The sequence below is a fragment of the Haliotis cracherodii genome, unplaced genomic scaffold (genome assembly GCF_022045235.1).
Source record: "Haliotis cracherodii isolate W230 unplaced genomic scaffold, xgHalCrac1.p SCAF_18, whole genome shotgun sequence".
Classification (NCBI taxonomy): domain Eukaryota; kingdom Metazoa; phylum Mollusca; class Gastropoda; order Lepetellida; family Haliotidae; genus Haliotis; species Haliotis cracherodii.
In genome coordinates, this window is record NW_027266273.1 from 14,433,612 (window position 1) to 14,454,604 (window position 20,993).

The following is a 20,993-nucleotide window of genomic DNA, read 5'->3' on the forward strand; positions in this document are numbered from 1 at the left end:
ACGTGCATAAATTTGACAGCCTTTGTTGGTTTTAGTTGGCACTTGTCGGAATCCAATGGTTGGGCATGTTACTTGGTTGATTGTGTGTCATCAAAGCCCAATGGTGGGGATCATTGCTTATACCTCTTTGCAGGCTGCTGTCATATAGCTGGAGTATTGCTGCGTGTGGTGTGGTGGTCCCTGATACTTTATTGCGTGTCGTAAGAGGCGACCGAATTAGATTGGGTGATTAGGCTCTATGACTTGCTTCATCCATCATACAACTGGGTGGGACGGTATTCACAATATCAACCACTAGTTTATCTGACCCAGATTTTTTATTTAAGCCAGGAATATTGCTGACTGTGTTATTAAACACAAGCAAACCAAAAAATCAGTGTAGTATTCTCCTGATATAGTAATTAAATAAATGTATTAGAATGTATCTGTATGATTTAATGATTAATGCCATGTAGGTATAAATATATATATATATATATAACCAACAGACAGGAGACTTAAAGGACACTTGCACACATATAACACTACTAGCCTTCAAAACGTGCAGGCGGCTATTTTGGCATCTTCCCGAGGCAAGAGAGTTAACTGACTATAAAAGTCCAGTTTCCACCCTTGCCAAACTAGGCTGGTATTTTGGAGTTAGATTTTGGCATAGTCCAATCAAAATCACACATTGAAATCGAAATACGGTTCGTAAACTGTCATGCAGATGTCGGTCGATTGCAGGGTTTGCAAAGCATGTGCACCGCCATCTCTGTGTCAACAGAAATTTCGGAAATCTTTTCATGTTTTTAATCAAGGTGATTTGATGTAAGATCTGTTTTATCACAATATAGATCTTGATTATCAATCAGATTGTCTTCACTGGGCGTGGCCATTTTGTTTGAAGCAAATGCAAGTGATACGAGGGGTTGAATCTGATTGGTCCATAGGAGAGGCATAGAAGGGACATAACTCGTAATAGCCACTGCTGGAGCCTAGGAATTCCAGTCTAGTTCATTCAGCAAGGGTGGAAACTGGACTTTTATAGTCAGTTAACTCTCTTGCCTCGGGAAGATGCTATTTTGGTTGCTTTTTTAGCAGTGTTGGGAAACGCTTCAGTGATCGCTATCAATCATTCAGTCATTTTGGTTGCCAAGGGGTCTGGGTCTTTGAATCCTAAAAACAGCCCTCCATTACTTATGAATGAGGTTCTTCAGCCCTGTTCTTCTAAAACGTACTTTACTTTCACATGGGTTACTGTACAAAGAGTGGGTGAGTGAGTAAGGAACAGTTTCTATACTTATTGGAGAGGTGCAGTGGAAAGTTTGATTTTGAAATGTGTATTTTCTGAAAAAATATGATTTTCTTCATGTTTTGAACTTAGACATATGTTGGCATCGCAGTTGTTGGTATTAGTGAGCCCTGCTCAATTTTTGCCTTGTTGGGTTTGTATCAGAATGATCATTGGCTATTTGATAAATCATGGATACCCGTTATGACCAGTGTGCTATATTTGTTATTGAATACTCTTGGTTATTATTACCCACGTGGTGAAGATACAGGTGGTAAGATACTAAATCCGTACGTCACACGTGTGTCGTACAAGGTTGAGCTTGTTTTATTCGTTTTGATTGGATAACCGTGACCTCTGTCACACCGGGACTACTTTTTTCATTCATAAAAAATCGCGAGACGTCATTCATTTTGCGATTACAAGGCAGAACTGAAGAAATTCATGAGAACGAGAGATATTTACAAACACCTTATTAAACCAAACAAGATAGTCACACGCATCAAATTCGGTTTGCATTCTATATAAGTTATGCATAGAGCTTCTACAGACATATAATCGAGCTAGATCTATAAATCGATTTACAATGTACGACTGCCGATCGAGCGCGTCCCTTGAGCGTGATGCACCCGACCACTTTCGCAACTTTCAATTTGATTTAACATAAAAGGATAAGCATGGTGAAATGAAGTCTGTTTAAACTATCTGGACAGATATCGAGACTTACTTGGTGGTTCGCAGTGGAAGACTAAACTTACCTTGCAATCAACTAAACGTGAAATCCCCTTGTAATCAACTGAACATGAAATCCCCTTGTAATCAACTAAACGATGAAAATGTGACAAGATCAAATGAAATGGATTTGAAACTAAAAGTGAAGTTGCCGTATGGTAACAATGTAAATGGGTAACCCTCTCAACTATTTCTATGCTATTCTAACTCACTATTTGGTAACCTAGAGAGAGATATCCATTTACTCCTTGCCCCTACGAATGCCAGAAGACAACTGAAACAAACTGTCTATAGCATGCGCATCCTGCGCTCACCCAGCAAGAAGCACGTGCTGCATGCCAACTCCAACGCTTTCCGCGAAGCTGTTGTGTACCTATGAATCAACCACTGTGTCCAGGAACATGACTCTTGTTCCCGGACAATTGTTCCCGGATGCTTCAGAACATGCCCCCTTCCATGATAGACCCCTGTCTATCATCTATTTGGAACAATACGTCATCAAAACAACGCAGTTCACAAACTACAAAAAAAACCAACTTATTTTTAACAATGACTAGTCTATGAAAACAGCAGCACTATTTACAAACTTGAACAACTGGTTCTTGTTCAGTCTCGATATTCGAGAGGACAGATCTTTGTAACTGGTCGAGTCAATCTCGACCCTCCAACTTTAACATCTACAACTCTAACATGGCCATCTTTGCCTGGGTAAGTTTTCAATATCCTTCCCATTGGCCAAGTTCCTCTTGGATTATCTTGTGATACGACAATCACCACATCATCAACTTGGAAGTCTCTTGATGACGTGACCCACTTTTTCCGGACATTCAACGTTGGAAGCCACTCTCTCATCCATCTCCTCCAGATATGCCTGATGAGTTCCTGGATCCTCCGCCAACGCTTCTGGGGAGAAAAGGAAGTGGAATCTATTTCTGGAGCGAAGTCTCCACCAAGCTGCCCATGTAGAAAGTGGTTTGGTGTGAGCGGAACATCATCCTGTGTGTGGGCACTCTGATATGTGAGTGGTCTTGAATTCAACAGAGCTTCGGCCCCAGTAAAAGCAGTCATCAGTTCTTCATCGGTGACATCACTTGAGCTGAGTACAGCATAAATAGCCCGTTTAGCTGACTTGACCATCGATTCGAATATTCCTCCGAAGTGAGGAGCATTTGGAGGATTAAATCTCCATACAATGCCTCTGTTTGCCAATTTCGATTTTGTGATGTCAGAATCTAATGAAGTCACCAGCTCTTTAAGTTCTTTCACAGCTCCAACGAAATTCGTTCCGTTGTCCGATATGATCTCCTTGGGCATTCCCCTTCTGTGTGCCATGCGGAAGAGAGCATTCAAGAACGAATTTGTGTCTAGTCCAAAAGCGATCTCTAAATGTACAGCGCGTGTAGCTAGGCATGTGAACAGGCACAGGTAACGCTTTTGACGGCTTTTACCTCGACCCTGTACAGTAAGAAATGGACCAGCGAAATCCACCCCCGCTTGAACAAATGCTCTCATTGAACAAACTACTCTTACCTTTGGAAGATTGCCCATGAGTTGTTGTGCTGGCTTTGCTTTTTGTTTTTTGCACCAAGAACATGCATTTTCCCATTCACGAATTTCCTCCCTTGAGGATATTATCCAGAACTTGGAAGACAATGAAGCTAATGTGGTATTTGTTCCCATGTGGTGACACATTTCATGATGATGTTTAACTATCAACTTTGTCACCGGGCTTTTTCTGGGAAGAATAATAGGAAACCTTGCTTCCCAGGACAGGACTTCTGCAAACCTCAGTCTGCCATTTAATCTCATCACCCCTGTTTCATCCAGAAAAGGCTGTAATCCTATGAGTTTACTCTTAGGTGGTATTCTACTGCCATGGTACAGTGCCCAATACTCTTTAGGAAATGCTTCCTTTTGATCTTCTGAAATTAGTTTTCTTTCAGCTCCTTCAATCTCTTCTAGGTCCAGTTCTTCTTTCCTTCTCATATCCTTTTGTGTCCGAGAGTTACTGAGAAACCTGTAGACCCATGCAAAGACTCTGCACAGTCTTTTCCAGTCGGAAAACCTACATGGATCCAAACGCCATGTCTGATCAACATCTTGCACCATCATTGTCACTTTCATATTTGATCCAGTTTTCCTTTCCATCTCAACTTTCTGGAAAGCATGTATCTGTTTTGGCCATTGGCTTACATCAAGTTTTAAAAACTCAGGACCTTGTAGCCATGCTTTTGTACCAAGTGTTTCAGGTTTACAACCTTTTGTAAGTATGTCAGCTGTGTTCAACTTAGTTGGCACATGCATCCATTGGCTGGGTTTTGTCACTTCTTGTATAAAACCAACACGATTGGCCACAAATGGCTTAAAGCTTCTACTGTGGCTTTTTATCCACCACAACACGTTCATGCTATCAGACCAGATCCTTGCATCATAAGGTGACATTTCTAGGCCTTTTGCAATAGCAAGCAGAAGTTTCACCCCAAGAACCGCTGCCATCAACTCTAGTCGTGGGACACTGATAGCCTTCAGTGGAGCAACATGACTTTTTGCAGCTACAAGTTGACTCGCTGTCCTGTGTTCATTAACACTCACCAGATAAATGACTGCACCAAAAGCATCTTGTGATGCATCTACAAACACATGTAGGCTTGTATTTGCTATTTCTGTTCTAAATTCAATCCATCTTGGGAAATATAAAGACTTCAAATCTGCCAATTCCCTATACCATTGCAAGACCTTCTCCTCTAAATCAGGATGCAGACTGTCATCCCAACCTACACCAGACACCCAAATGTGTTGCAATATTATCTTTGCCCGAATGGTAAATGGAGCTAACAGTCCCAAAGGATCAAATATCTTAGCAATCTCCCTCAAGAAAGCTCTTTTTGACATTTGAAAGTGATCATTTTTGATGTTGTAGCAGAATTGAAACCTATCACTCTCTGCATTCCAGAGCAACCCAAGAGCTTTCACTGATGGCAGTTCAGTCATCTGAATATTAATTTCAGATAGTCTATCTGCAACTGGAATACATTCAAGGACCTTCAATGAATTGGAGACCCACTTCCTGGCGTGCATTCCAGCTGTAGTCCACAGTTCATTCACCTGATCATAAAGCTCTATTGCTTTTTCTTCGGTTTCTACCGAATCCATTGTGTCATCCATGTATGTTGATTTAGCAACTGTGTCTGCAGCCAAAGGAAGATGATTTTTGCATGCCTTAGCATGTTCCTGTGTAATATACTGTGCCAGAAATGGTGAACAATTCATTCCGAAGACTACCCGTGAAAATTCATATACATCAGGTTCTTCGTCCAGTTTCATTGATCTCCATAGAAATCTGAAGTACGGTTGATCAGCTTCAGTAATCTTGATTTGCAAGTACATTTCTGCAATGTCACATATGATTGCGATTGGATGTTTTCTAAATCTTAACAATATTTCAACAAGATCATTTTGCATTTTCGGACCCTGGTGAACAACATCATTTAATGACACCCCATCACTCTTTGCTGATGCATCGAAAACCATCCTTACCTTCGTTGTATTTCGTTCAGGCCGGACCACTGGAAAATGAGGTAAGTACCAACATTTTTTGTTAACTTCTTTTTCAGGAACTTTTGTGATGTATCCTTTTTTCAGATACTGTGATATCACGTCCCCATATGCTTTCTGAATTGTAACATCTTTGGATAACCTTTTCTCAATTTGTTTCAGACGTTTGAAAGCACTATCATAATTACTTTCAGGAAGCTTTGACTTGTCCTTCCATGGAACATCAACAGTGTACCTCTTTGAATCATAGGTAAGTGATTCTTTTACAGCATCCACAGCCTGTTCCTCATCTCGTGTCATAAAGGGCGTGTACCCTGAAATGGTTTCAACCTCCCAGAACCTATTTACTAATGACTCAAGCTCTATTTCGTTGCTTGTTGTGTGTGAATCATGAGCAAAGAATGAGCCAGTCACATGTGCAGTATGTATTTCTGATTCGTGTACTTTACCAACACACGTCCACCCCAATGGTGTTAGCCTTGCTATAGGATCACCAGGATGACCACAAACATCTTTGAGAGAACAATGAAGTTCCAAATAGTCCATTCCAATCAATATGTCCACAATTGGTCTAGAACTCAATTTTGGAAACTCAATGTTACGCAAGTGACTCCAATCATTTGCATGTTTGTTCCAGTCAATCACTTTCATCATCCCTGTGACCTTTGTTGTAGTCAATGCTGATATGTTCATTTTCACCGATCCATCAACACTTTCTAATCCCACTTCAACAGCCATGCTATTAAAGGTTTCCTGCTTACTGTTGAGAACATTCACAGATACAGTCTGTCTTTGACCATGCACACCTAACTCTGATGCTACGTCTTCATTGATATAGGTTTGTGTGCTGGCGTCATCCAGAAGAGCATTGACCTGTATTTTGCGAGTTCCATTTTTCAGTACAACAGGAATTGTCCTGAGCGAAGAAAAGGAATATTCCTTTCTCGTAGTAGACATTGTTGTCTGTTTGTACTCATTCCGAGTTTCTTCAGATTTGTTGCTTGTATTCAAAGCGTCCTTTGTCCGTGAGTTTACCCAATCACTATCATGTAGTAATCTATTGTGTGTCGACCGACATCCCTCAATACCACATGGCACATTTGTGGAACATAATTTCCCAACATGACGGATTCCTAAACACCGAAAGCAAAGCTTAAGTTCTTTGGCTTTGACCCATCGTTTCTGGATATCTAAAGCTTTGAAGCTTTTACAGTTTACTATCTGATGACCCTTCTCGTGACAGAAGTGACAGAGCTGTACCTGTTTCCTGCCAAAGAAAGATCCTGACTTTTGATTGGACTTATGTTCCCTATCATTGGGCCTTTCAACGATACCCAGTTTCACCTCAGATGCTACGGTTTGAAATTCGGATTCTTTCAGAACCCATTCTCTTAATGTCTCCACCGATTCCTGACGTTGGAGTTCAAACAGCCATCTTTGGTAATTTGTTATCATTGACCCGGTCATTTTCCTCAACAACTGGGAGTACAGACACCCGTCACCCAATTCCTCATTTTTGTCAGCTTCTCTAAGACTGACAACAGTAATGTCTAAAAGTTCGGCATAATTCTCTAAGTCCTTGGCGTTGCCAGGACGAATGGGTCTGAAGTTATAAACTTCCTCCATTTTCAAAGCAATCTGCCTTCTTTTACCTCCATACTTTCTCTCAAGCCGTTCCAAAGCTACATCATAAGCTGCAGCAGTGTGACCTAGCCTTGATATGAGATTAGAAGCCTCTCCTGCAACATATTGTTTTAGTTGTAACAGCTTATACTCATTAGTGGCATTAGCTCTGTCCACGCATGCCATGAAAGCAGCTTTCCAACTTTCGTAGTCTTTAATGTTGCCATGAAACACAGGAATTGAAACCCGTTTCATCTTGCTCCACATATCAGCACCAATTTTATTGGTATGCGATGTCTTATTTCTTTCAATGAAAGATTTCATTTTGTGGTCATAGTTGCTATCTATCCGGTCATATGGCAAATGTAATTTCCCCGGTTCTATTTCAGGAGAAGCAGGTGCTTCCCTTTCTATTCTTATTCTACTCATATCTATTTCTGGTGGAACTGACTCACCATGACCAACATTCTGATGAACAGAAGGAACACACTGTTCTTCTTGAAGCTCTGCGACTTTAAGTTTCACAGGCTGGTATTTCTTTGTGTTAATTGGGCGAAATATCCTCGACATTACTGACCTTATACCAGAAGACGAGATGTCATCTGACCTGCTGCTCAAATGCAATCTTGCATTGTGTATTGCATCATCGCTATATTCTAAGACTTCATCTATTTCCTTACATGTTTTCTTGGCATTCTCGTAATCTCCATGCTGGTCGTATGCCTGGGACATGTCATACAATAAGTCAACAGCTTTAGCCTGAAGTGAACTCACCTTATCTATCTCATCCCTCACTGCTTTCCTTGTGGGGAGATCCTCCTGGTCTATCAAACTCAGCATCTGATTCTGAGCCTTTGTCAATGCAGACTTTGCTGCCGTCTTCTGTTTCTTAAGCTGAGCTATTTTTAACTCCAGCTTATCTACATCACTAATACTTGTAGCCTTTTCAGGATTTATTATCCCACATTCAGACTTTGCTATATCAGACATGCTTGTTGCTTTGCCAGCCATTGTGAACAAACAAGCATCAAACTACACCTGAAAATCTATCCTATTTTTGAATGACGTACGTTGACCCTAAGAACTATCAACCCCAGTCACTATAACTAACTAGCCCATATTCAGAGCAACCACGCTCTGCTACCAATGGTTCGCAGTGGAAGACTAAACTTACCTTGCAATCAACTAAACGTGAAATCCCCTTGTAATCAACTGAACATGAAATCCCCTTGTAATCAACTAAACGATGAAAATGTGACAAGATCAAATGAAATGGATTTGAAACTAAAAGTGAAGTTGCCGTATGGTAACAATGTAAATGGGTAACCCTCTCAACTATTTCTATGCTATTCTAACTCACTATTTGGTAACCTAGAGAGAGATATCCATTTACTCCTTGCCCCTACGAATGCCAGAAGACAACTGAAACAAACTGTCTATAGCATGCGCATCCTGCGCTCACCCAGCAAGAAGCACGTGCTGCATGCCAACTCCAACGCTTTCCGCGAAGCTGTTGTGTACCTATGAATCAACCACTGTGTCCAGGAACATGACTCTTGTTCCCGGACAATTGTTCCCGGATGCTTCAGAACACTTGGGATGATCCGGTTGTGCCATCGATGTGCCCTTTGAAGCGTATTTTGTGGCGCTGTTTCGGGAGGTGTTGTTCGTGGATGAACGAACACGACAGCACGACCAGATCACTTGAAGTTCACAGTTCCGATACAAATCATTCGAAAACTCCGTGGAAGTGTGCCTGACTTCTGATTTTGTGGCCCCAAACATCCCAAATGTGAACAATAACATTCCCTATCTCTAGCGTAAAAGCTGTGAGTGGATCGCGGTTGTCTTTTCTTATTCCGGTGGCGACCTTGCCCTTCGATCGTTCGAAGCTGTCACTGACATGCAAGCAGATTTGAGTTTGTTGATTTTCACGTCTTCAGTATATAGGGTGGTACAGTTAACATGAATGTCTTTGGCGAACAGTCTGATTTCCCTCTTCCAAAATGGAACGGGCATGATATAAATTCAGCTGATAGATCAAGGAAACCGAACCATTTTGATTGCACAGACGGGACCCCAGCAGTGTGATCGACTGTTGGTCCGATATTCAAAACGCTGCGCTAATGTGACATTTCAAATTTTCTTATCGGTGTCCTGCGTACTAACAAAATGGCGCTTGAATTACCATAAGTTGAAGACTTTCTTCCAAAAGGATCTTGAGCGTCGGTGCTGGTTTGTTTGCAAACAGAACAGCAGGCGCGTGTTGTAAATGCGTATGCATAAACATGTCAACAATGCCCATATTTGGTCATATATCAATATTAATGCGCAACCAGATTTTGCAACCGGTTTCAGTTTGGTCTGTCAACGAACGAAAGTTATGTATTTACACTTAAATATATATTTAACGTGGGTAATAAATAAAATACCACACTCATTCTCGTTAGATACCATTTTTACGAAACTCGTGAACTTTCTATGGTATCTAACGAGAATGAGTGTAGTATTCTCTATATATCCAATATTTAGATTTCAAAACATGAACCTATTTTGTAAAGAGTATGTCTTAGATAACTTTCCTTTGCCTAACATGACTGCAGATGATATCACTTAACAGAGTGAGTGAGTGAGTTGGGTTTAACGCCGCTTTTAACAGTATTACAGTTATATCACGGCGTGTCAGCTTAATGTGGGAGGAAAGCCCCAAGTGATGCAGGTCTCAGATGTTTACGAATTTTATAAAAATGTTTTAAGATCTGTCTGTCTTCAACATGTGGCCAAACCGATAACATTCATGTATTCCTTATCGTTCTGCTACATAGTGACAGATGATAGGAGATAGCTTACACGATATCACAAGGAAATCATGAATGTATCACAAACAAAGAAACAATATCTACATACAAGATGTGTACTAAGTCCTGTGTTTCTTACTTTGGTGTGAGTTTGAAGAAAGGAAGAGGCATCAGTGATTTACATCTAGCAAACTTTCTGAAAGAATGCTATACATGTCTGTTTATATTTTTCCATTCTTATAAGTTAGGTGTGTGTGTTGGGGGGGCCCCGGGATAGTTATCGCACACTGCAGTCTGAAATATTATCGTTAAGGGTATCATTTTGAATAATCTCACAAGTTATTGTATGAGATAACATTGTTCAGGTCGTAGGTTAAGCAGTGCACTCCTGTCGTCCTAGCCGTGTTTTCAAATTATTTTGAACCTATAGTAAGTCTTTGAAAGGCATTTAGAAGTGATACACACAAGAAAGAGAATTTATGGATGTCAACTTCTTTATCATGAGGAACAAAACGTGTCGGAGCACATGCTTACTCCTTCATTAAGACAGGTGATTATTTGATGAAGGAGTAAGCATATGCTCTGAAATGTTGTGTTCCTCACAATAAAGAATTTGACATCCATAAATTGTGTTCCTTATAGTAAGTTGCATGTGTTTTAATAAATGAATTAAAATGAATTAAAAATTTTAATATTAATTTTTTATAATGGCAACATTACAACATCCCTGAAGTCTAGATGCGACATTGTGTATGCAACGCTCCCTCAAAGCAAAATCAGCATTGCGAGTTCTCGCAAGCTTGCGATCATCACAACATCTTTACGGATATATTTTTGTAATGTTCTTGCAATTTTTGTCACAACTTTCTTTCAAATTTATATATTAATCTTCATTGCTTGCTAGATCTATATATAAAGGACAAGTGTGCAACAATATTATCCTTTTTTGATTAATAGTTAATAACTATGACATGAACAAACCACCCTCAAGCTTAAATTTGTGTCATAAATAAGATAATGTTGCTATTGGTTCAAGACAGCTTCAAGAATAGTTCTTTTGGCAGCCATAATTTTAGTCGTAAGTTGCTGAGATTTGTCGTAGCTAAGACATCTTTGTAAACAGGCCTCCAAGGGGTTAAACGCAACTCACTCACTCAAGCTTTGATCACTATGAAGAAAATGTAGATAATATAGTTATGGGAGATCGTGATTTAAAGCCATATTGCTATCTGATTGCTTCATGAACAGGTCATACTGTTTCAAACAAACATTTGTTGAGCCTGTTACAGTGTAAAGTAAACATCATTCATGAGATATAAACTAGATACAAGTGTATTGATTCTCGTTGTTTAGTTGGTAGGTTTCATATAGTACCGTTACTTTACAATGGAATGTAATCTTACAGATCCTCTCATGTAAGTCTTTACGTAAGCTATATCTAAGTCCATGATTGATCAAAACTGATGACGTGCAGGATCTAGTCACTGCACCGATTACCCTGGGACTATCTGAACAGAGATTACAAACGGAGGCATGTTTTTATGCTGTCAGCACAAGGGATATCAGACCAGGATGTGATGGTGTAGGGACATCAGGAAGTGGATGTCAGTTTCAAGTTGAGATGTAGCTCGCTATCTGACAGTGTGAGCTCATTACAAACCAACATAGATAATTGTCAACAGGAACGTCTAATGATATTGCATATTGCATCAGGGGCAGCGGAGTGGTCTAGTGGGTAGAGCGTCAGTTTGTCATGCTGAAGGCAGGGTTTGATGGTCCACATGGGTAAATGTGGCTTGAAATGTGCTCACCTACAAACTTCTTTTACATTCAACCATGAGACATGAAGTGGTGATACGTAGATTATATTCTACTCTTTTTTTTCTCTAGTGTGTGAGGGACTGATCGTGTGTGTGTGTGTGTGAGGGACTGATCATGTGTGTGTGTGTGTGTGTGTGTGTGTGTGTGTGAGTGTGAGTGTGAGAGAGGGACTGATCATATGTGTGTGTGTGTGTGTGTGTGTGTGTGTGTGTGTGTGTGTGTGTGTGTGTGTGTGTGTGTGTGAGGGACTGATCATGTGTGTGTGTGTGTTGTGTGTGTGTTTTGTAGGACTGTATCAGCTTTTGCGGAAGCCACCCATTTTTTGGAACAATTTCTTCATGGCCCCTCCCAGTTCCTAAATAATGTTCAAATTTATAACTTTTTATTTGAAAAAATAGAACTGTGTCATAATGTATAACAACTAATTATTATTTTTTCACATGTCTAGTTTTATGTTTTTTGCTCAATAAAGTTCTTGAAATAACTGGAAAAGAAAATATATGAACAAAAGGAATTTGTAAAAAGAAATCAGCACTTTTAATGAAAGTACGCTGTTTCTTAGATTCAAGATACGCTCATTTGTTTAAATATTCTTTTCGTGTGAAAATCTTACACCGTCAAGTCTACTGAAACAGATGCAGCTGCTATTAGGTGATGCTGCATGTGTTGGGATGCTGCAACAAATCCCCCACTCCCTGGACGTCCAGTAGCTAGTGCTGTGTGGGATTCAGCTGATGACCACCTCAGACTAGGTACTTCTGTAGGTGATGATGTGAGTGCTGTAGGCAAACAAACATGCCCGTTGGGTGTATTATGTTGAACGCTCCCTGCTCGGCTCACAGTCACGAACGCTTAGGCGTTTGACGCATCAAATAATTGTGTGTTACATACGTCACAACAAGGCTATTTTCATTGATGTACGTTATATGCATTTTTTTTTTTATTCAAATCAGTGTTAGACTATTAGGAATTATTTTCATTTTTTGCTGTCTTTAACTGAGAAATTGCTTTTTAAATTATAAGAAACCTGGCATAAAAATTACATGTATTTTTCCTGGATTATTACTTTTGGTAACTTTGAAATTCATTTTAACCCCCTTTCTTCCATATGTAGGACTAGAATGCCTGTACAACAAAAGATAAGTTTTGATCAGGAAAATATAGTTTTTTGATTGTTTTAAATATGGAGAATCTTACCCGAGTATCAAATATATCAACACGAGTTACAAAAAGTGGAAAAACTCTGAGGCTTGCCGAGGTTTTTTTCCACTTTTAACAGCGAGTTTTGATATATTTGATAACAAAAGACACGAGGGTGAGATTAAATTTATCATCCAACATTTTAACTTTTTAAGATTGTAGACAGTAATAATGTTGTTTAACACCACACTCAATATAATAGCTATATGATGACAGCTTATGAATAATCAAACTTGTTCCTCAGATCTTTTTTAAGATGATAAGACACAAAAACATAGAGTAAAGAAAGATTCACCAAAGTAAAATGAAGCTGAAACTTTCTATAAAAAATGGCCTCTCTCTTTTTTGTACATAATGTCTTCTTCCAAAGTATAGTTGGTTTCCATGGCATTGACATAATAAGATTGTTAACACAGATAATTTGATTACATTCACCATGTTGCTAGTGTTTCAAAGGTTCAAAATGAGTGAAATAAATTCCATTATTTTCCTTTTAAACCAATTATATGTACATTCTTTGTCCTTGATTAAAAAATAGCATAGATCTGGATGAGCTATAAGTCCCATAGCCCTGTCTATTTCAGTGGGGCGTCTGTTCAGCTGTCCCCTAGAGAACTGTAACAAATGTTATTTTAGGGATAACACTTGCTTAGTAAAGTACAGATTTTCGTACTTTTTTGGGTTGAGTCGAGAGAATGATAATCTGTACTTTACTAAGAAAGTGTTATCCCAAATATAACATTTGTTACATTTGACCACTTTCTAAATGGCATTGTGTATTTATAGCTTTCGGCTGGGAGCCATGCCAATTTACACTTGTCAGAGGGGTACTCAAAGTACGTGACCTAGACTACCAGTTGTCATTTTTGGCTTTAGAATTTTTGTGGAAGCCTCGGTGGCTGAGTGGGTTAGATCGGTGACTTTATGTGCTGGCGATTAGGTGCCTCACTCTGGCAGTGTGGGTTCGTATCCCGGACGGGACTCAACCCCAAAAAGTATGAGAATCTGTACTTTACTAAGAAAGTGTTATCCCAAATATAACATTTGTTACATTATACCACTTTCTATATGGCATTGTGTATTCATACCCTAGAGAACTGCTCCCTGGAAACTGCACCCCAAGAAAACTTATCACAAATGATTCAAGAACAGGGCCGGAAAACTGTTTCATTGGGACAATTTTTGTTTGTTTCTTTCATCGATAGAAGCTCCAACAAGAGACAGCTTAAAGGATTTAGATGGTCAGGTTCATTGACTTGGCTGGTGGTCAGGTTCATTGACTTGACTGATTGTCAGGTTCACTGACTTGGCTGGTGGTCAGGTTCATTGACTTGGCTGATTGTCAGGTTCATTGACTTGGCTGGTGGTCAGGTCCATTAACTTGGCTGGTGGTCAGGTTCATTGACTTGGCTGTTGGTCAGGTTCATTGACTTGGCTGGTGGTCAGGTTCATTGACTTGGCTGTTGGTCAGGTTCATTGACTTGGCTGTTGGTCAGGTTCATTGACTGGGCTGGTGGTCAGGACTTGGCTGGTGGTCAGGTCCATTGACTTGGCTGGTGGTCAGGTTCATTGACTTGTCTGGTGATCAGGTTCATTGACTTGGCTGGTGGTCAGGTCCATTGACTTGGCTGATGGTCAGGACTTGGCTGGTGGTCAGGTTCATTGACTTGGGTGGTGGTCAGGTTCATTGACTTGGCTGTTGGTCAGGTTCATTGACTGGGCTGGTGGTCAGGTTCATTGACTTGGCTGGTCGTCAGGTTCATTGACTTGGCTTGTTGGTCGGGTTTATTGACTTGGCTGTTGGTCAGGTTCATTGACTGGGCTGATGGTCAGGACTTGGCTGGTGGTCAGGTCCATTGACTTGGCTGGTGGTCAGGTTCATTGACTTGGCTGGTCGTCAGGTTCATTGACTTGGCTGTTGGTCAGGTTCATTGACTTGGCTGTTGGTCGGGTTCATTGACTTGGCTGATGGTCAGGTTCATTGACATGGCTGGTGGTCAGGTTCATTGACTTGGCTGTTGGTCGGGTTCATTGACTTGACTGATTGTCGGGTTCATTGACTTGCCTGGTGGTCATCTACATCTGGCCCAAACGACCATACATCTGGCCCAAACTGCCATACATTTGGTCCAAAATGCCATACATCTGACCCAAACTGCCTTACATCTGGCCCAAACTGCCATACATCTGACCCAAACTGCCATACATCTGACCCAAACTGCCATACATCTGACCCAAACAGCCATACACCGGGCCCAAACTGCAATACATCGGGCCCAAACAGCCATACACCGGGCCCAAACAGCCATACACCGGGCCCAAACAGCCATACACCAGGCCCAAAGAGCCATACACCGGGCCCAAACAGCCATACACCTGGCCCAAACAGCCATACACCGGGCCCAAACAGCCATACACTGGGCCCAAACAGCCATACACCGGGCCCAAACGGGTAATGTTAGAGCTTGCCAAAATACATGAACCCAGAAAGGGTGTTGAATGAATTCCCCAAAAGACCAAAATGGCCGAGCTGCTTGATGATGTGGGATGTCCCTGCTATGTTTGATGAAGGGACTATAGGAGGGTATGTATAGAATCTATGACGCACAAGCTGATTGTTTCACCGAACAAGTAAGGTCAGGTTTGTTAGTATTTCTCAGTGTGCAGTGTCAGCCAGGTGATAGATAAGGGACATGTTCTCTCTATCTACACACTCGCAGTGAGCAGCCAGCCCTACCAAGGTAAACACACTCCATCCATTGTATACATAGAGCATAGAAGAGTCTCATAATAAGCATCCTTGTTCATGGATGAATGTTGAGTAAAGTACGTCCTTACCAAACATTGCCTTTTTGTTTGGTTTTATGAGATTTATTGCAGTCTTATTCACTCATAGAGACATTCTTATTGGCGGTGGTGCTGTTTTGTATCTGTGTGGTTGGTGTAGAGAACTCATTTACTAGTTTTTCATGTTAAGTGGAAACAAATGTTCTGATTTTCAAGACAAATTTAATTCTTTTGTTGTATGCATGGTTTATTTAAGTCTGACATTCACATGGAATAGTGGTGTGTTGTTTATGCAGTGTTGTCTTGTGTTTTAAATGAATGTTAAAAAAATCATGATAACAGTACACTATCGGCTACTTTACATTTTTTTCCAAAATGTTCACCATTAGCTCAACTGGTAGAAGAGCACCTGTTCTAAGGAACTGGCATCTGGCATCATCTACTGTTGTTTTTGTCCTACCTTTTTTGTGGGAAGATGCCACTGGTATTATGAAACCTGAATTCCTCAGGGCATCTCTCAACTTTGATCAAGTAATTCCAATCTGTATATATTGAAAATCATTATAAGTGACCACAATGCACCAATTTATGCCCTTTTTGACATTTAATTCCCACTGTAAATTTAGTGAATGATAATTGAGGCTGCATGGTTGAGTCTATCTCTGTATGGTCAAGTCTATGATTTTGAAAGGCCACTGTGACAGCCATATTGAAAATCTGAGTTTCTACCATTTCCGATCTATTTGTGAATTTATCCTTGTGGAAATTGGGCTGTCAGGGCACTTATCCAATATTCAATGGTTAAATGAATTAGTTTGGTGGTCTAGCGGATAGAGTGTCTACCCAGCAAGTGGAAGGCTGTTCGTTCGAACCCTGGCCGCGTTATAGCAAATGGTGTTTACTTGTTGTTACCCTGCTACTTGTTGTTACCCTGTCTGGCACTGACATTTAGGGGATAAAACAAGGACTCAGTATACTGTGTCTGAGTGGGGAAACCAAGTTAGACTGCAGCATGGTGTCTGAGTAGGCTAGCACTATATATACCGTATTCGACGTAATAAGCGCCCTGCTCTAATAAACGCCCAGGGTGATATTTGCTAATATATTGGCTCGTGAACAATCCCAATTTGCACCCTTTCCGATTGATCAATGTACACAATACTTATTAATTTTTGTATACTACGCACTCGTGTGTTATATGCAATAATTATGGGCAATTAAATTCTGGAAAAATATATCTCTCGTATATAAACATTTCAGGCTGTAAGCATAAACCACTAAATTTATCTTTCAAATCTGATTTTTTTTCGACAAAAAAATATTCTAATGAGAGCCCCCTATTTCTAATTTTGAGAGCGCCCTGGGTGCTTATTACGTTGAATACGGTAATTGGCATTAGTCAGACTAGTACAAGCAGTTGCACACTCATGTGCATGCACGTCATGATGTAAGTGCAATAAACCCCATCAGGGCCCGATATTGCTGTATAAAACATTCACCAGTGCAACCCATTACGGAAAAATGAAACCAGGTAATTATGTCTATATGCACCAAAATTTCAAATGTTTTGCTAATCATCTGTTGTCCACACAACGATCTTTGAACACACTCAATACCCCATTTAACCATTCTACATCACTGATCACAGTGTAATTAGTCATGCTTTCTTGGGCTTGACGTTACCATTGGGTAAACCATCTCAGTTGACTTCTGATTTTATTTTAAGTATATAGTATCATAGGATCTCGAAAATACAATTCATAAACTCCCATTCATACTGGTTACAGAGACACATAACATCAAACATTTGGACTCATTCTTTGCAAAGTCCCATTTTCAAATTTATAACTGTTTATGTAATAACTGTAGTATTTAGAAATGTCTGATTAAGTGAATGTAGACATGTATCCTGGAATGTTTTGCAATTATGTTTTTATTATATCATAAACTAAAGAGAGGAAAATGAGATATTTTTGTACAGGTCGCACACATGATGATACAGATGTATCCTAGCACCCATAAGGACCTATTCTCCTCGTGGGTCACAAGTTTAAGATTCTTTGGGCGCCTTTCTGTTATGTTTTAAAAGTCAAATAAACAAATGAAGTCTCAAGATATTTTCATTTCAGAGACAAAATGTTGGTCCAGTGTAATAACAATTAGTTTGTCAGTATGTTGTGTCCTCAACACTACTCTTAATGAGACGGGGTCATGGGTGGCCCAGGTGGCCCAGGCGTCGCCGCTGTGCGGAGTTGCGTCCCTTGGGCACGCAACAAACCTATGATTGTGGGTTCGAGTCCCGGTTCGCCCCGATTATGTTTCTAGGTTTGTCAGCACCATACCCGTGCTTGTGGGTTTCATCGAAGTGGTAAATGTCTGAGACCTGCATCACTTCGGGCTTTCCTCCCACATTAAGCTGACATGCCGTGATATAACTGGAATACTGTTAAAATCGGTGTTAAACCCAACTCACTCACTTAATAAGACAGGGTTTCTTACTACGTCAGTATTCAAGGCCATTGCCAGATTTAGTTTCTAAGTTTCCAAATCGTTTTCTAATTTTTTTAATTTGTAATTATTTAGAAAATCCTATAAATCAAACTCCATCAGGTGTTGTTTTTGATGACAGTTGTGACTCAGCAATTTTTGTATCAGTCAACCATTATTGTGTCATGTCTGCATGGAATAGTTCTGTGAATAGTTGTCATTATAAAGTACTTCCAAATTTGTCACAAATACTGCAGCACAATGTCGTGACTGTCCCTTGTATACATGTGTTGTCTGTCATATATAAATTCCTTGTTCAACAACTCTCGGTTTTTTAGAGGAGCAAGCTCAAAAGTTTCTGAACATTTTCGTGTGTTTTGTGATTAAATGGACCAGAACATGCTCCTGTGGAGTGATATTTTTTGGTTCAGTGAGTAAAGTGTATGTTTTGACTGATAATAAAAGAAGTACTTGGGAATGAAACCGATCCCATACTTAGCTATAACTAACAACACTGAGGCCAGACCAATATAATACTTATCTCATGGACAATTTTATGCTCAATTTTGAAAAAAGTAAAAAGATTATACTTAAAAGTATTTGATTAAGAATATGCTGTTATGTCACATTTTCATTACTTCTTAAGACCTTTAGCTTTAGAGTATTTTGTAGAAAATTTGCCACTATTCAACCCTGACAATGTATCTTACTCCTCATCTTCCTGAGACAAGGGAGTTAACTTACTTTAAAAATCCTGTTTCCATCCTTGCTGAACTAGGCTGGAATATCTGGGCTTGATTGTAGTGGCCCCAGTGGCTTTTACGAGTTATGTCCCTTCTGTGTCCCTCCTATTGGCCAATCAGATTCCACCTCTCATGTTACTTGCAGTTGCTTCAAACAAAATGCGATCTGATCAATAATCAAGATGTACTGTAAATTAATGCGTCTCAAAAAGAATGCGACCACTGGCCCCTAGCCAAAAATGCGACTCAATATGAAAGCAACACCCCCCCACCTCTCAAGCATCAGTGGATTTATATCTAAAGAAAATGTCCTCTGTCAGGTTTACAGGAGTAACCTCACGTGATTCCAATCTTACATTAATCCAATAACACACCAAATAGCGCCGCTTATTAGCGCTGAGTAGAGTACTTCTGCTAAAACAATAAATGTGCGCTGGTTGGTGTCGGGCTTTGACGCAGTTGCAAAGAACAAAACACTGTGTTGGGTGGGTGGCGTCTGTCTGGACTTGCAGTGTGATCAGTGATGAGAACTCTTGTCATGACCCCAGCAGTGACAATACACAGGATGTAATTAGTGTTTAAATGACATTGTTGACAGTATATACTTGTCACAAGTGCTGCTCAATAAACAGTGGTGTTGAATACATAGTTGTTTGTTTTCAGCGTATGTCTAAGTTGGTATTCCTGCAATCCAAAATGTCTTATTTTTATATAAATGCGATGTTTAATAATGCACGCAAAGACCTTTCGCATTTTTCGCATTTAATACACGCTCACATTAATTTCAAGATTTACAGTATATTGTAATGAATTGGTCTTACTTCGTGAAGTGCATCAAATCACATGAGAACCTTGATTTAAAAACATGAAAAGATTTGGAAAATATGTGTTGTCACTGAGTGGTTGACATCTTGATTATTGATCAGATCGCATTTTGTTTCACATGCTTTAGAAATTCTGCAATCGACCAAAATCTGCTCAGCGATTTCTTTATGCCTTTTTTTTCATTAGTCCGGCCAAAACTCATAATTCCAGCCTAGTTCGGCAAGGGTGGAAACTGGACTTTTACAGTCAGTTAACTCCCTCAGTCAGTTAACTCCCTTGCCTCAGGATGTTGTTTCCTGTCTCTTTGCAAAGTGACAGAGAAAGCCATGAAACAAGCCCTTGGGGTTATTTTGAATATATGAACTAAATGACTTTGAGGTGAGGTGAAATGGGGTTAAATGTTGCATTCAGGATTGTTTCACTTCTAGAGCACCGTGCATGCATAGAGTGGAAATGTTTACATTTGAAACCACTGTGCTAGAACGACCTTTGTCACTTGAAGTTGTTTTAATGGAGGTTGGGGTTAAGAAGAAAGTCATTCGTCAAGGCCCCGAGAAGACCTTGGTAGAATAGGTCTTCAGCAACTCATGCTTGCCATAAAAGGCTACTGGGCTTGTCGTAAGAGGTGATAATAATTTAAAGTTCAGACATTGCTTAAAATCGTTCAGTGGACTCTCAGCCAAACTTTCTTATGATTATGGAAAGGGTTTAATTGCTTATTTTTCCAATCTTTCTTTGATTTCTCACTACAAATTCTGTCCTGTGAAGATTCAGGGTAGAATAGGTCTTCAGCAACCCATGCTTGCCGTGAAAGGCGACTATGCTTGTCGTAAGAGGTGACTAATGGGATTGGGTGGTCAGGCTCGCTGACTTGGTTGATGCATGCCATTGTATTCCAATTGTGTGGATTGATGCTCATGATGTCAATCACTTGATTGTCTGGTCCAGACTCAATTATTTTTCAGACTACACTCATATAGCTGGAATATTGCAGAGTGTGGTGTTAAATAACAAACATACAACAAACAAAGGACAACAAACAAAGAACAAACAAATGAAAATGGCAAGAAATATGCAGAGGACCAAGTGTGAATTTGATAATATTAAAGTTGACAAAAACAAATATTTCTAAAAAGAAATGATAAATTA